Source organism: Rattus norvegicus, chromosome 15 (genome assembly GCF_036323735.1).
Source record: "Rattus norvegicus strain BN/NHsdMcwi chromosome 15, GRCr8, whole genome shotgun sequence".
Taxonomy (NCBI): domain Eukaryota; kingdom Metazoa; phylum Chordata; class Mammalia; order Rodentia; family Muridae; genus Rattus; species Rattus norvegicus.
This window is the reverse complement of record NC_086033.1, coordinates 78,780,360-78,796,339: the sequence shown is the minus strand read 5'-3', so window position 1 is coordinate 78,796,339 and position 15,980 is coordinate 78,780,360. Positions and strand designations below refer to the sequence as shown.

The 15,980-nt window shown below is 37.0% G+C and overlaps 1 long non-coding RNA gene across 30 annotated transcripts in view; it reads right to left on the bottom strand.

The window, feature by feature from the left end:
- Positions 1 to 2,628: 2,628 nt before the first annotated feature.
- The window catches only part of LOC103693758 (uncharacterized), a 67,190-nt gene continuing 53,838 nt past the window's right edge, over positions 2,629 to 15,980 (bottom strand). For all 30 annotated transcript variants that reach the window (XR_005494179.2, XR_001841399.3, XR_005494194.2 and 27 more), the window contains one exon: positions 2,629 to 3,068. This is a non-coding gene — a long non-coding RNA (uncharacterized LOC103693758). The remainder of the gene's footprint in view (positions 3,069 to 15,980) is intronic.

Sequence of the window (15,980 nt, the reverse complement as noted above, 5' to 3'; positions counted from 1 at the left end):
CAGAGTTTTTTACTATGAGTGGAAAACTGATTCCTTCACTTGAAGCCCTCTCTTTCTACTAGAGATGGACTTAACAAGTTCCATCTCCCCACTCTCCAGCATTTGAACTAAGGTCCCTCCCTTTGAGTCCAGAGAGTTCCTCACCTCCCAGATCTCTGGTACATTATGGAGGATCCCCCCACTGCCTACTTCTGGAGGTTGCCTATTTTCATTCTTTCTCCTGGCCCTCTGGTCATTGTCTTATTTTTTTCTACTTCTCAGAACAATTCTCTCATGTTCTGCTTTTATCATTTAAATACCATGCTAATTTCTATTTTAATTAAAGTATAAAAAATCACCTCCCCTTCCCTTTCCTCTTTCCAACATTTTCCATGTTGCCATACACCCTATTAAAATTCATGACCTCTTTTCCCTTGGGGGTATATATTAATGATTATATATATGCATATATATATATATTCATTGATCTATCTAATTATAATTATATAGATAATTACATGTATATACCCCTTAATCCCTTTAGTGTTGCATATATGTATATGAGAGAAGCATTGAACACATGGTATTGGATATCAACTCGAAGTCTCATTCCTAACTAAAACCCACTCTGCCTCTCTCTGTGTTCCTCAATTGCTTACAAGGTTTTCATTTAGGGCTAGGTCCAGCTAATATTTCTTCCTTCCATGTGCAATACCTATTGTTATCCTGTCTCTCAATTTTCATTCCTGGTTATTCTAAATTTCTTGAAATTTATTTCTTTGTAGTTTTTAATATAGTCTACAAATGTATTTATTACTTTATGGATAAGAAAAATCTCAAAATAGGAAAAAATGCATCCAAAAAGAAAAGTTTCTTCAACATTAATATGAATTGATTCTTTTGAACAACAGGGTAAAGTTCAATATACTGGCAAACATTTGCTTCTCTAAAGAGCATGTTCTTGCTCTGTTGGGTAATTTAAAATCTCCCATACCTAGTAATACTGGAAAAGATACATTTTCAAACATATCCCAGTAGAGTTATGAATTGTAATATGCACTAAGTTCATTTTAGAAGAAAATCTCATTCATTGCTAAGTATAAAACACATGGTTTCTTAAAATAATTCAGTATATCTTTAGCAGTGGGATGTAGTCTCTTTTGTTTATGTTAGCAATAGATTATTATAGGTTCTATTGAATGTTAGAATAACTTAATAGCTTGCACCCAAATTTCAATTAAAATCTATTTCTAAATCCATAATTATATAATCAGACACAATGCTATAGAACTATTACTGAGGAAAACTAAACATTTTATTCTGTAATATGGCAAAAATATTTCTTTTTTCCCATTCCCAAGTTAGAAACTAAAGCTCTAAACTCCTGCAATCCTGCTCATGATGACAAACATCTCTGTGATTTAGTCTCTTCACTGTTTACAAGAAGTTTTATAATAGAATCTACTGCTAAGGGCATTGTGAAGAATGCAAAGCAAACTGCATGCAATTATTGCTGCCAGCTGATGAAATTTTAATGTATGGTTCCCTTGAAGAAAATTTAAAAGTAAAACTAAAACAAACAATGGAGTGCTTATATCCAGTGACAGTGGAAAAGTTAACTTACCATGTGAGATAACAAACATTTTTTAAACTAAAATAAAGTCTCAGAGAAAATTTTGTGCTTAATTAACAATGTAATTACATATGATTTTAAAGAGTCAAATCCCATGTAAGAACTGATTTTATGATATGATTATATAGGTATATATATGAAATAAAAAACTATTCTTTGTTACCCATTCCTCTTTTTCTGATTATTGTGCATGCAGGAAGTAGTTACGCATGTAATCATATCTGTTTTCTGTTGGATGCCACATTCGATGTGTTTCATCCATGTGGTGAATTTAGTCTTTTATTCTGTTAGCTCTTCATCTCTTTTGACCCAGATCCTGGAGTCTTCACAACATCTCCGCTCTGAGTGGTCCTCACCATGGTTAACACATCATTCATCTAAACTTTTCCTGATTATGCAAACCATTTTGAGTTTCTTTTTGGTTAACTCTTCTAACATGGATGCCCTGGCTCTTAACCCACTGTCCCAGGATACAAAAACTATTACCTATATATTTTGGATTCTTCAAAGACTGATTACATTATGTGAGTTTATGTAATAAATATGTAATAGAGATGGATAATCATTGCTTCATAATTTCTTTAGTCATACTATATGATGCAATGCTTCCTACTGTGTGACACATAAATGTAAGGCAGTCTTTCGTCAAAATGTGAAGACAAATTGGATTAAGCTTTATGATGTCCATTCTTTTGAATTGTTCCTCAGCTAACTTTGCCACTTTTGTTCACTCATTGCCTCAATTCTGTGTTGATAACATGGTGTCTTTCCAGGGATTGAGACAGACAATACTTCTTAAATAATTTTATGCACAGTCTTTGTAAAGCCTTTCCCAAGACTAGAAAGGATGTTTAACTTCCTGTGAGCATCGGGCCAATTACTTTGTAGAATAGGCTTCACTGTGTCAGTCATGTCTGGGTCTTCTCCATATGGATCCATAATCCATGACTAGTCATTGAGTTTAACAAATCACACATAACGTATTAAGTAATGACTGCAAATAAGGATTCATGAAATACCATTAATTGAACATTTTATTCGGTTTATCTCTGTAACAATGAATACATTTTAAGAATCAATTATTATTACCTCTCTGAATATAAAAATATAACAGTAAACAACTTTAGCCATTGTGGGAAAGCATCTGAGTTTATATTTGGAAAGACTGAGAGAAAAAATGGCTGAAGTAAGGAAGCTATTTTCTGAAATGGACGAGTTGATATGGAAATAAAACCACAGGACGTATCACATAAAGATAACCAAGTGGAAGCTAAAAAGCTGATAAATGCATACACCACCAAAAGGTCCATGAAGACATAGTTGCCTATTTGGGACTGTCACCCCCACAAGTCAGCTTATAACACAGTGCTTCCTCCATGCCCAGCGCTCAAAGGCCATTGATGTAGCTTTTCATAGGCAGTTGTTAGGAAAGTACATCTACTTCGGAAGACACTTCCTGCAGGAGAAAGAGATTGTTAGTCAGTCCTGACTGGCAATCGTTAGCACTTCCCTTTTTATCTATCCATATATTTATCTGTACATTCATCCATCAATCTACCCACCTACCCACATCTCTCTCTCTCTCTCTCTCTCTCTCTCTCTCTCTCTCTCTCTCTCTCTCGATTGTGACTGCCTTGTTTTTAACACTCATGACATGACTAAGATTTAGCTAAGGGAAAGTTCTATCATTAATGTTGGCAGGGAGTCTTCAGTTTTATGTGGAAAAATGTCTTAAAAATTGCTATAGAAGGAGCTGAAGAGAATGTTCAATACTTAATAACATCCACCATTTCACAAAAGATACACACGCACATCTTTTTATTATTATTATTATTAACTTGAGTATTTCTTATTTACATTTCCAATGTTATTCCCTTTCCCGGTTTCCAGGCCAACATCCCCCTAACCCCTCCTCCTCCCCTTCTCTATGGGTGTTCCCCTCCCCATCTTCCCCCCATTACCACCCTCCCCCCAACAATCACGTTCACTAGGGGTTCAGTCTTGGCAGGACCCAGGGCTTCCCCTTCCACTGGTGCTATTACTAGGATATTCATTGCTACCTATGAGGTCAGAGTCCAGGGTCAGTCCATGTATAGTATTTAGGTAGTGGCTTAGTCCCTGGACGCTCTGGTTGCTTGACATTGTTGTACTTTTGGGGTCTCGAGCCCCTTCAAGCTCTTCCAGTTCTTTCTCTGATTCCTTCAACGGGGGTCCTATTCTCAGTTCAGTGGTTTGCTGCTGGCCTTCGCCTCTGTACTTGCTGTATTCTGGCACACACACACATCTTAAAAAGTCAGTGTAAGTTAAGTCCTGAAGCCATGAGCATTTCTGTACTGATAGTGAAAGTGTAACTTTTCTTTTTCCAAACTCCATTGTATATCCAAAATCTACCATTGACTACTATCTTATCTATTGTCTGAAATGAAATAAAGAATAATGAAGCAGTGCAGTTGATTAAAAGAACAAAGCCTTTCTACTTGAAGCATCCTAGGTGGAGGCTGAAAATACATAGGCGATTGAGTGGAAACTCACTCAAATTCCTACTATTCCTGTGTCAGGGCCTGAAATTCAACTATAACCATAAAGTCATTCATACCAAAGACAGCCTCACTTAATGAGCACATGGACTTTTTTCTGTTCTAAAAATTTTAAAGCTATAGGCCATAGTGTTGCACTATAGAAAGGAGTTATTGTGAGGAGATTCTAATTTCTACCTAAAGAAATTCAAAACGTTCATAATGGCAAAAAAGTGAAACAGAAGAAAATGTCACTATTTCCAACTGTCTTCCCTCCTAAGGAACCAAACCCCCTTCCCAGGAGAAGAAAGGATATTAGAGCAGTGCAGGATCACCATGAATTGTGTTAGCTTCCCTGCCAAACCAAGCTGAGGTGACCATACACTCTTTCCCAGACTGAGAGGGAAAGGACAGCACTATGGTAACATGACCATGAAGCCAGCCTGCACACTTTTTTTTTTAATTTCTTATTTACATTTCGATTTTATTCCCCTTCCCGGTTTCCAGGCCAACATCCCCCTAACCCCTCTGCCTTCCCTTCTCTATGAGTGTTCCCCTGCCCATCCTCCCCCCATTACCGCCCTCCCCCCCAACAATCAAGTTCACTGGGGGTTCAGTCTTGGCAGGACCAAGGGCTTCCCCTTCCAATGGTGCACTTACTAGGCTATTCATTGCTACCTATGAGGTTGGAGCCAAGGATCAGTCCACGTATAGTCTTTGGGTAGTGACTTAGTCCCTAGAAGATCTGGTTGCTTGGCATTGCAGTTCATATGGGGTCTCGAACCCCTTCAAGCTCTTTCAGTCCTTTCTAAGATTCCTTTAACAGGGGTCCCATTTTCAGTTCAGGGGTTTAATGATGGCATTTGCTTATGTATTTGCTGCATTCTGGGTATGTCTATCAGGAGAGACTGACATCCAGTTCCTGTCGGCCTGCACTTCTTTGCTTCATCCATCTTATCGAATTTGGTGGCTGTATATGTATGGGCCACATGTGGGGCAGGCTCTGAATGGGTGTTCCTTCTGCCTCTGTTTTAATCTTTGCCTCCCTATTCCCTGCCAACGGTATTCTTGTTCCCCTTTTAAAGAAGGAGTGAAGCATTCTCATTTTGGTAATCCGTCTTGAGTTTCATGTGTTCTGTGCATCAAGGGCAATTCAAACATTTGGGCTAATAGCCACTTATCAGTGAGTGCATACCATGTGCGTTTTTTTGTGATTGGGTTACCTCACACAGGATGATATTTTCCACTTCCGTCCATTTGCCTATGAATTTCATAAAGTCATTGTTTTTTATAGCTGCGTAATATTCCATTGTGTAGATGTTCCACATTTTCTGTATCCATTCCTCTGTTGAAGGGCATCTGGGTTCTTTCCATTTTCTGGCTATTATAAATAAGGCTGCGATGAACATAGTGGAGCACGTGTCTCTTTTATATGTTGAGGCATCTTTTGGGTATATGCCCAAGAGAGGTATAGCTGGATCCTCAGGCAGTTCAATGTCCAATTTTCTGAGGAACCTCCAGACTGATTTCCAGAATGGTTTTACCAGTCTGCAATCCCACCAACAATGGAGGAGTGTTCCTCTTTCTCCACATCCTCGCCAGCATCTGCTGTCACCTGAGTTTTTGATCTTAGCCATTCTGATTGCTGTGAGGTGGAATCTCAGGGTTGTTTTGATTTGCATTTCCCTTATGACTAAAGATGTTGAACATTTCTTTAGGTGTTTCTCAGCCATTCAGCATTCCTCAGCTGTGAATTCTTTGTTTAGGTTTGAACCCCATTTTTAATAGGGTTATTTATCTCCCTGCGGTCTAACTTCTTGAGTTCTTTGTATATTTTGGATATTAGGCCGCTATCTGTTGTAGGTTTGGTAAAGATCTTTCCCCATCTGTTGGTTGTCGTTTTGTCCTAACATCAGTGGCCTTTGCATTACAGAAGCTTTGCAGTGTTATGAGATCCCATTTGTCGATTCTTGATCTTAGAGCATAAGCCATTGGTATTTTGTTCAGGAAATTTTTTCCAGTGCCTATGTGTTCCAGATGCTTCCCTCGTTTTTCTTCTATTAGTTTGAGTGTATCTGGTTTTATGTGGAGGTCCTTGTTCCATGTGGACTTAAGCTTTGTACAGGGTGATAAGCATGGGCCGATCTGCATTCTTCTACATGCTGACCTCAGATGAACCAGCATCATTTACCGAAAATGCTATCTTTTTTCCATTGGACAGTTTTGCCTCCTTTGTCAAAAATTAAGTGACCATAGGTGTGCGGGTTTATTTCTATGTCTTCAATTCTATTCCATTGGTCTATCTGTCTGTCTCTGTACCAATACCATGCAGGTTTTATCACTATTGCTCTGTAATACTGTTTGAGTTCAGGGATAGTGATTCCCCTGATGTCCTTTTATTGTTGAGGATAGTTTTAGCTCTCCTGGGTTTTTTGTTATTCCAGATGAATTTGCAAATTGTTCTGTCTAACTCTATGAAGAGTTTGATTGGTATTTTAATGGGGATTGCATTGAATTTGTAGATCGCTTTTGGTAAAATGGCCATTTTTACTATATTAATCCTGCTAATCCATGAGCATGGGAGATCTTTCCATCTTCTGAGGTCTTCTTCAATTTCTTTCTTCAGAGGCTTGACGTTCTTTTTTTTTTTTTTTTTTTTTTTTTTTTATTAACTTGAGTATTTCTTATATACATTTCGAGTGTTATTCCCTTTCCCGGTTTCCGGGCAAACATCCCGGCTTGACGTTCTTATCATAGAGATCTTTCACTTGCTTGGTTAAAATCACACAGAGGTAATTTATATTATTTGGGTCTAATATGAAGGGTGTCATTTCCCTAATTTCTTTCTCGGCTTGTTTCTCTTTTGTGTAGAGGAAGGCTACTGATTTATTTGAGTTAATTTTATACACAGCCACTTTCTGAAGGTGTTTATCATGTTTAGCAGTTCTCTGGTGGAACTTTCAGAATCAATTAAATATATTTTCATATCATCTGCAAATAGTGATATTTTGTCTTCTTATTTTCCAATCTGTATCCCTTTGATCTCCTTTTGTTGTCGGATTGCTCTGGCTAGAACTTCAAGAATTATATTGAATAAGTAGGCAGAGAGTGGGCAGCCTTGTCTAGTCCCTGATTTTAGTGGGATTGCTTCAAGTTTCTCTCCATTTCGTTTAATGTTAGCAACTGGTTTGCTGTATATGGCTTTTACTATGTTTAGGTATGGGCCTTGAATTCCTATTCTTTCCAGGACTTTCATCATGAAGGGGTGTTGAATTTTGTCAAATGCTTTCTCAGCATCTAATGAAATGATCATGTGGTTTTGTTCTTTCAGTTTGTTTATATAATGGATCACGTTGATAGTTTTCCGTATATTAAACCATCCCTGCCTGCCTGGGATGAAGCCTACTTGATCATAGTGGATGATTGTTTTGATGTGCTCTTGGATTCGGTTTGCCAGCATTTTATTGAGTATTTTTGCGTCGATATTCATAAGGGAAATTGGTCTGAAGTTCTCTTTCTTTGTTGGGTCTTTGTGTGGTTTAGGTATAAGAGTAATTGTGGCTTCATAGAAGGAATTCGGTAGGGCTCCATCTGTTTCAATTTTGTGGAATAGTTTGGACAGTATTGGTATGAGGTCTTCTATGAAGGTCTGATAGAATTCTGCACTAAACCCGTCTGGACCTGGGCTCTTTTTGGTTGGGAGACCTTTAATTACTGCTTCTATTTCCTTAGGAGTTATGGGGCCGTTTAACTGGTTTATCTGTTCCTGATTTAACTTCGGTACCTGGTATCTGTCTAGGAAATTGTCCATTTCTTGGAGATTTTCAAGTTTTGTTGAATATAGGCTTTTATAGTAAGATCTGATGATTTTTTGAATTTCCTCTGAATCTGTAGTTATGTTTCCCTTTTCATTTCTGATTTTGTTAATTTGGACACACTCTCTGTGTCCTCTCATTAGTCTGGCTAAGGGTTTATCTATCTTGTTGATTTTCTCAAAGAACCAACTTTTGGTTCTGTTGATTCTTTCTATGGTCCTTTCTGTTTCTACTTGGTTGATTTCAGCTCTGAGTTTGATTATTTCCTGCCTTCTACTCCTCCTGGGTGTATTTACTTCTTTTTCTTCTAGAGCTTTTAGGTGTGCTGTCAAGCTGCTGACATATGCTCTTTCCTGTTTCTTTCTGCAGGCACTCAGAGCTATGAGTTTTCCTCTTAGCACAGCTTTCATTGTGTCCCATGAGTTTGGGTATGTTCTACCTTCATTTTCATTAAATTCTAAGAAGTCTTTAATTTCTTTCTTTATTTCTTCCTTGACCAGGTTATCATTGAGTAGAGCATTGTTCAACTTCCATGTATATGTGGGCGTTCTTTCCTTATTGTTATTGAAGAGCAGCTTTAGCCCATGGTGGTCTGTTAGGATAGATGGGATTATTTCTATCTTTCTGTATCTGTTGAGGCCTGTTTTTGACCAATTATATGGTCAATTTTGGAGAAAGTACCATGAGGTTGTGAGAAGAAGGTATATCCTTTTGTTTTTGGATAGAAAGTTCTATAAATATCTGTTAAGTCCATTTGGTTCATGACTTCTCTTTGTCTGTCTACGTCTCTGTTTAATTTCTGTTTCCATGATCTGTCCATTGAAGAGAGTGGGGTATTGAAATCTCCTACTATTATTGTGTGAGTTGCAATGTGTGCTTTGAGGTTTAGTAAGGTTTCTTTTATGTATGTAGGTGCCCTTGTATTTGGAGCATAGATATTTAGGATTGAGAGTTCATCTTGGTGGATTTTTCATTTGATAAGTATGAAATGTCCTTCCTTATCTTTTTTGATTACTTTTAGTTGAAGATCAATGTTATTAGATATTAGAATAGCTACTCCAGCTTGTTCCTTCAGACCATTTGCTTGGAAATTTGTTTTCCAGCCTTTCATTCTGAGGTAGTGTCTGTCTTTGTCTCTGAGGTGTGTTTCCTGTAGACAGCAGAATGCAGGGTCCTCATTGCATATCCAGTTTGCTAACCTATGTCTTTTTATTGGAGAGTTGAGACTATTGATGTTGAGAGAAATTAAGGAATAGTGCTTATTGCTTCCTGTTACATTCATATTTGGATGTGAGACTGTGTTTGTGTGATTTGTAGAAAGATATTGTAGAAATTTGGTTTTGTCATGGAATATCTTGGTTTCTCCATCTATGTTAATTGAGAGTTTTGCAGGATACAGTAACCTGGGCTGGCATTTGTGTTCTCTTACAGTCTGTATGACATCCAAGATCTTCTGGCATTCATAGTCTGTGGTGAGATGCCTGGTGTGATCCTGATAGGTCTGCCTTTATATGTTACTTGACCTCTTTCCCTTACTGCTTTTAATATTCTTTCTTTGTTTTGTGCATTTGGTGTTTTGACTATTATGTGACAGGAGGAGTTTCTTTTCTGGTTCAATCTATTTTGAGTTCTGTAAGTTTCTTGTACTTTTATGGGCATCTCTTTCTTTAGGTTAGGGAAATTTTCTTCTATGATTTTGTTGAAGATATTTACTGGTTCTTTGAGCTGGAAATCTTCACTCTCTTCTATACCTATTATCCTTAGGTTTGATATTCTTATTGAGTCCTGGATTTCATGTTTGTTTTGGACCAGTATCCTTTTCTACCTTACATTATCTTTGACAGTTGTGTCGATGATTTCTGTGGAATCTTCTGCTCCTGAGTTTCTCTCTTCTATCTCTTGTATTCTGTTGGTGATCTTGTATCTACCGCTCCTTGTCTCTTCCTTTGGTTTTCTATATCCAGGGTTGTCTCCTTTTGTGCTTTCTTTATTGCTTCCATTTCTATTTTTAATTCCTTCACCTGTTTTATTGTGTTTTCCTGGAATTCTTTCAGGGATTTTTCTGATTCCTCTCTATAGGCTTCTACTTGTTTATTTATGTTTTCTTCTGTTTCTCTAAGGGGTTTCTTTTTTTTTTTTTTTTGTCTTTCTTGAAGTCCTCTATCATCATGATCAAATGTGATTTTAAGTCTAGATCTTGCTTTTCTGGTGTGTTTGGATTTTCAGTGTTTGCTTTGGTGGGAGAATGGGCTTTAATGATGTCATGTAGTCTTGGTTTCTGTTGCTTGGGTTCCTGTGCCTGCCTCTTGCCATCAGGTTGTCTCTGGTGTTACCTTGTTCTGCTATTTCTGACTGTGACTAAACCGTCCTATATGCCTGTGTGTCAGGAGTGCTGTATACCTGTTTTCCTGTTTTCTTTCAGCCAGTTATGGGAACAGAGTGTTCTGCTTTCAGACGTGAAGTCTTTCCTGTGTACTGGTCTTCAGCTCTTCCTGTGGGCCTGTGTCCTGAGTCCACTAGGCAGGTCACTTGGAGCAGAAAAGTTGGTCTTACCTGTGGTCCCTCAGCTGAAGTTGCTCCTGGGGGGCTGCTTTTGAGCTCTTCCTGAGGATGGCAATAAGGATGTCCTGCCCCATTTTTTCCTGGTGCCCCTGTGCACCAGTGTCCCAGATGGTATTAGGTGTTTTCCTCTGGATTCATAAATGTGGGCAGAATGTAGTCTCTTCGGGCTTCCCAGGCATGTCTGCCCCTCTGAAGGTTTAGCTCTCCCTCCAGGGGATTTGGGGGCAGGGAGCTTTTGATCTGGTCCCTTCAGATCAGGAAAGTGTCTGGACCGCAGAGGACCTGCCACTTCCACACTTTTTAAATCTTTCCAATCACCTCCTATTTTACTGCAGAGCAAGCTATATCTTCCAGTAGTATTCTGATCATTGTTTCTGCACACTATTTTTGAGACGTTAGTGTGGAAAATGAGAGGAATATAGGACTGTAAGGGTACAACAAGTCAGAAGAGCAGAGCTTACAGATGGAGTTCAAGAGTCAGACCTTCATTCATAGTCAAGGAAACGTTCTGTGAGAAATGTTGGAACACTAACAGGCCAGGGAGACTTGTAACCTACAGGAAGCAGGCAGCCTTCTGACTGCCATTTCTGTGTGTTACTGGATCCCTAGTGAAGACCAGTATTCAGGTTTATTTTCCTTCAGACACAGCCCTGTTCTATTTGTGTTAAGGATCTGTATACATTTGTCCAGCCATCTGAACTTATATTGTTTGGTACATTTTTAGTAGTGTAAGTAAGGTGTGACCCATAAAACTAAGAAAGCTTCCTTCTGTTCCTTCTGTAGAGTATCTTATTCTCCAGGCAAAGAAGCACGACACAAGCTAAACTTTCCATTCAGTACTAGTTTCAGGTGTACATCCAAACACCCATTCTCAGAAAACACACACACACACACACACACACACACACACACACACACAAATTCTTTTTTACATCTCTAACCTTCTCTCCTATGACCCTCCACCCCTTTACCTGGGAGGCATGAACTCTATTCCACTGGAAAGTTTGCTTTCCCCTCCTACCAATACAATTGTCTGTTTCTCTTGATATCAGTTTCAGACACTCTTATTTTCATGCTGCTTCATTCAATCCTGATTTTCCATCATTATTTTAGTTTGATAATTAAATGAATCCTTGTGATTTGATCCAAATCCCATTGTTATTTTATAAATATACAAAAGTTAGTACTCATTAACATATCACCAAAGATCATATTATTTAATATTATGAATTTATATTGCTAAAATCATGATTAATAAAGACAAAGAAACAATTTGTTTCATTTGTCCAAGAACTAGCCCCCTTTATACATGTGAAATGACCATCTATGAGATTAAGATTATGACACACACACACACACACACACACACACACACACACACACACACACACCCTGCATCCATATATACATCTTTTTCTCTCAGATAATGACTGTTTCAACATGAGAGTTTCATAACAATTTATCAGTTGTACATATTTTTCTGTTTTTCTGTCCTTCCATATACCTTCACTTGAAATATTTCTGTTTTAACTTTATATAAAGTTGTAGTGTGCATCTTATTCCACATAAGACAAAAAGTTATTTGACATCTAGTAACTCTCTCTGTTTAGCCTAAAATAATAAAATAGTACAAATGGTTCTATCTAGACTAAAGTATTTCTGTTATTCTAATTATTTTTTCTTTGGTAATATTAATTTGTCTTCAGTAGAAAATATATTCTGCAAAGCCATTGTTATCCTGGCTATTTTCAGTTGAATCTGGGATTATCTTTTATCTCTTTACTATTATATGTCTTCTCTTCTGATATTATTACTGTTGTTATTTTAATCGTTATAATTGTTACCTGATATATCCTATAACTCTTCCATATTGAGTAAATGATGTTAGACTAGATTTTTATCAATGTCTCTGTTTATGTAGCAAATATATTTTCATGATCTTTTTATATAGAAAACATTGCAAGTCATCTGGTCTTAGATAACTAAATAATGTCTTCTTCCCTGTGGAATACTATTCCCCAACTCTCAACATCCCTTAGTTGCCCATAGTTCTTTGTGTAGTTCTGAGACCTCATGGCCTTTCTCCCTCTCTACATGTGCTCACATGTTTGTGTGTATATTTATTGTCCTTGTTTATCTGCACAGAAAACCTGTAAAGACATAAAACTAACAGATGTCTGTGGATGTGGGTATATATATATATATATATATATATATATATATATATGTATGTATATGTATATATGTATATATATATGTGTGTGTGTGTGTGTGTGTGTGTGTGTGTGTGTGCATACGTGCATGTGTGTGTGAGATTAGTAATTGTCAAAGAAAACTAGCCCATGAATTAGAAAGAGTGGGAAATGGTGTACAGGAAGGATTAGATAAAACAAAGGGAAGGGAAAAGGATATAATTCTATAATAATCCTAAAAGTAAAGGAAATTATTAAAACAATAAAAAATAGACATCAAACAACAGTTTAGAAAAATGATTGAGTACTTTTGCTCTTTTGAATTTCTGAATTCAGCAATAATCTATTTTCATTTTCTCCCAGTTGACATATTCTTTTTTGATAGGTATCTTGTATCTTTTAGGTTCCTTCTCCTGTCAGCATTCTTTGTGAGACCTGTGTGCATGTGCCTAATTCTTATTCAAACATGATATGTGAAGTTGTGTTGACTAAGGTGACTGGGAGATGGATATCAAACATTTCAGTGTTTCCCAGACAAATGATAGGCAGGCTGTCCAAAGCAAGGCAGTGAAAGTGGCTCTCTCCATTTCCTGGTGTTTGAGTTCTGCACACTCACCATTATGGAGACATTTTGAGATGGACAGAGCTCAAAGTGAATGGGAACACTGTCAATAGGAAATCTCTGCAAATATTGTCAGCAATAGATATTGCTGCTTATATAAATACACAGACATTTACTTATAGACAGACAGATTGGCTTTTTTGAAGAAAAAGGAAATTAGAACCTTCTAATAGACTAACAAATGTACCTCAGTAATTATATTGTTTTACCAAAATTCAAAGGTCAGTGTTGCTCCACTGGTTTCTACATTATCTTTTCTAATATTAAGATATTATTAAGTTTCAGGCTTATCTTTATTTTTGGGTCATTTCTGACTCAGAGATATGGCCTGTTGCCTGGTTTGTTTTCTGTTTTTGTAATCAAGACCCCATTGAAAGCAACGGGGTCAGGGAGGAGTGTATTTGGTTACAGGCCCTCAATACAGTTCATAAGAATAAATATATAACTATTACAATGCACAGTCACACATGACTAAGATTTTTTGTGTGAGTGCATTCAGACAGAAAGATGAACTCTGAAGTTCTCATTCACACTGTCTTTTGTCCCTGAGTGAATATTTCCTAGAAAACATTCTTATACCTTGGACTCCTCTGTCTCCTCTGGAATGCCTTTCTAGGGACTAGGTCAAATATTTTTTATTGCTCTCACATTCACTGATAAAAATCCCAATCAATTATTTACAAGATGGAATGTTCTTATCATAAATATACATTAAATAAGATAATGTTAAAATCAATCATATGTGTAAAGAAACATTCTGAAACTGTGTCACAGAGACTGTCTCCTGTAAATTCAAGGTTTAACTTCCTCCATCTAACAATGTTAATACCACACAGCACCAGCTTCAGTTGATGTAATTATCATTCTTTTCATTTTCCCCTGCTTACTTAGAATTACTGTTGTCATTTCTCCCCCTCTGTTGCATTCTAGCAATTTCTTTCTGTCATTCTTTTATTCCTTCTGTAACTGGAAGCTTTTGCATATTTATTTATTATTTGATTCAATTTCCTACTTGGTTTCTCTTTTTTTTCCAACTATATTGTACCACATAAAGTAGAGAACTATTTGTGAAAAGTTAAAATACTTTCCCTAAAAGGAGGAGAGGTCATGTAAGTGACATCAGTGAAGGAGTCATGCCACCAACTCTGTGAACATGTGAAAGAGAAGTGCATACAACATCAAGGACTGCTAATCAAAAAGAAGGTAGCTAAATAGAGATGAACCTTTCATTTCAGTGACAGGAAAGAATAAAATTGCTCGAGCATATAGATTGAACATAATCAGTCAGTTGACCACGATTCCATAACTGACTGGAGCCATTTTACTATTACATTTCAGGGACCAGGTACGAAGTGTGTATTTTATTTTAAGTGCACGCTGGACATTGCACATATCTATTCAGGTAGAGGACATAGGGGAAATCACAACTTTAAAGGATCTCTCTGTCTGCACTGAAACATTGGAATTTTATAGAATTATGTGCTGCTGCCTATACGGTAGTAAGAACGTTATGACAAGATAAAGGAGCAGTGTGACTTCAGAGAGCAGAGATGGATAAATCACTCTCCATGAGAGGACTGATAAAATGCAGAGGTACGTGTCACTAAATGAAACATTTTGCCCCGGACTGCTGAAGATTCTTTTACTTTTCATCTCTTTGATCCTCAGCATGACTGTGCCCTGTCATTCATGTCTCACGCTAATATCAGTGGAACAGTGACTTTCTTCTATCAAATCATGTTACATCAATTGCAAAAACTATACTCTTTCTAAAATTATTCAAAGTAGAAAGTCACTTATGTCCTTTAACTCAATTTCCTTTGTTCTGTTAACTCTTAGAGGAATGTGCAATTCCAGTATTCTGCACTGGTCTCTTTAACTAAACTGTTGTAATAAACCTATAGTCTTTCATCCAGGGAATGTTGTCTCCTTTACTACGATAAGAAAATCTTCATTTTGCCTCCCCAGCCTCATCATGCTGTTGTGTGAATGTGTCTTTGATGTTATTGGTTGTTTCCAGGCATTCATGAAAGGTCTCTTCCCTTACCCTGACAAGGTATCTCCACCGGAGAAGTCACTGACCTCTTCAACTTTCTTTGAAATTGTATTCATTCCTTGTATGAATAATATATAGTTGTTTCAATAGACTTTACACTAGTGTCATTTTATTTCAAAGTAAAAATGCAAAGACAATAGAGGGATATCTCACTCAGCCCTTGTTCCTATAAATCACGAACTATTCTGTCAATACCCTACATCATGCTTGCCCACTTATTAAAACTGATGAACCTACATTGATTCTTAATTATGGACCCAAAATACTTCAAATAGAGATTCACTCTGAGTATTGAATACCCTACAGGCTTTGAAAAATGTCTCATATACATGTAACATTACAGTAGAGTACAAATGAATTTTACTTTTCAAATACACTTCTCTTCCTTTTCAATCCATTTGGTCCTCATACCACAGTAATTACTACTTTTGCTGCTGCTAATGATTTGCCTTGTACAGAATTTCATATTGTTGGAATTATTATAAATAAATCATTTGATGGGTTTCCTGCACTTTGCGAAAATTTTGTAGTTCTATATCTATATGATCAGATACCTCATTTTTATAACATTTTCTATAAGCTGTATAACCAGTTATATATTGTGT